Consider the following 1,904-nt stretch of genomic DNA (forward strand, 5'->3'; position numbering starts at 1 on the left):
TCATTATGTGTTGTGATATCGCTATTAGATTTTAAGTGTGTAATTATTGAATAAAATTCATTGACCCATGTATCATGAGTAGTGATTCACACATGAATCCATCTCTCATAAGAATAAATAGAATGCTTAGCACTCATTGAATCTAGATGATGCTCAAACAGACTTAAATTTCAATCTTCTCTATTTTAGAGTTTTTTCCATTGTCTAAATTGTATTAAAGAGGTGATTTCGTTTTTCCATCAAAATAAAAAGAATCCAACGGGAAAACGAAAGAGAAAAACGAAAACACAAAAAACTAAAATGCATTAGTTTATATAGATAAAGCCGCTTGATTTTACAACCGACGAGCTTGCCAACGCATTTACACAGATAACACCATAACCAGGCCATGGAATTAACACCCATGTGTACACCCAGAGATCGATAAAACATACCCTAATGACAATACAAACACATAATTCATTTCAAGCCCATCCTTACAAGAAGACGAAAGCAGGATTTTACGAAACAGAAAACAAAGAAGAGAAGATATATTTAAGCCCCTGGTGCAGCATCTTGCTTGTTTCCCTGCAAATATCCGCCATATTCCTTGGCATAATCTTTCACATGATTCGCAGTATCAACAATCCTCATGCGCGCATAATCCACCTGATCAGAACCAGGAGGACGCCGGCCATTCAAATAATTATAAAACCACAAAGCCCCAAAAACAACAGCCGCCACAAAGAGACCAGCGGATAAAAGCCCTAAAAATGTCACAAACAGCAGGGCTCCTACAGGTATCAAAACAGGGCTTAAAAGTACCAAAACAGGGGCCAAAACGACCCCAGTTAGCCCTACGATTGACAACAAGACCGCCCCCAATGTGACCAGGGCTGCGGCGCCCAAAATCTGAGTGGAGTTTGGTGCAAATTCATGGATTTTATTCACAAATCTGCGATATCCTTCAGCCATTTTCAAACGTTGGAAAAGCTAGGAAACTCTACTTTTTAGTTGGGAGATTCTTCAATACGATGTTAATATAGGTGGATGAGATATTTGGGCTGTCCGATATTTTAACAATAAAATGTAGGATATGACACGTGGCTACGGAATCTTTCACCGACTACCCTGTTTTGTATTCATAAGCTGTCTTGATTTTTCTAGAGTTCAGACTGATTTTATTGATGGAATCTTTATGAATAGTTGCTCTCCGTGGCATTAATTAATTGTCATTATAGTATTAAAAAATTCGGTGATGTAGGATGATTATTACGGCAGCGGCTATCCAGCTACTAAATTTGTCGTCGCTGGATGCTCCTGGATTCTCCGTGCCTCGTACAACCCGATCACGATATATTTACATCTCTGACAGCAGTTCTTACACGAAAATTACTGTCATTATTAATTAATAAGTATTTATTTTATATATATATAAAGAAAGTAGATAGATATTTTTATTTTTATTTTTATTGTGAAGGTAATTTTTGAAGTTAATTAAAGTCTGGATATCTCTTGACTTTCTTTATATATATTATATAAATATATAATACATATAGCTAGTCTCATCTGTTTCTATCAAATAGAATTCATTTTTATGTTATGAAAAGATTTTGTTTATGGTTAAGATAAAATGTTATATGTGGCTTACAATTAAGTATAGGTTATAATGTGTTTTAGTATTCAATTCTGAAAAGGGGAAGACTTAATTTACATTTTCATGTTCGTGTTGGTTTATCTTAAAGGTACAAGATTATAGGTTAGGATTAATTTATAATTTGTCCTAGAATTCAATTATGAAAAGGGATAGAATCCAATTTCAATCACAATTATGATTATAAGTCAAATTGATATAAGACTGTAGAATTACTATCATCATTATGTTGAGCAATATTTCTAGGCCTTTTTGAATATAAATATTTTTT

The 1,904-nt window shown here is 33.9% G+C and overlaps 1 pseudogene across 1 annotated transcript; it reads right to left on the reverse strand.

The window, feature by feature from the left end:
- Nucleotides 1-292: 292 nt before the first annotated feature.
- Nucleotides 293-1,018, reverse strand: LOC149546197 (oleosin pseudogene; annotated as a pseudogene). Its single transcript, XR_016353660.1, has one exon. The product of XR_016353660.1 is annotated as an oleosin pseudogene (transcript).
- Between the last annotated feature and the right edge of the window lie 886 nt (nt 1,019-1,904).

This window comes from Cupressus sempervirens, chromosome 7, assembly GCF_028749045.1.
Source record: "Cupressus sempervirens isolate cs-2001-9-10 chromosome 7, ASM2874904v1, whole genome shotgun sequence".
NCBI lineage: Eukaryota > Viridiplantae > Streptophyta > Pinopsida > Cupressales > Cupressaceae > Cupressus > Cupressus sempervirens.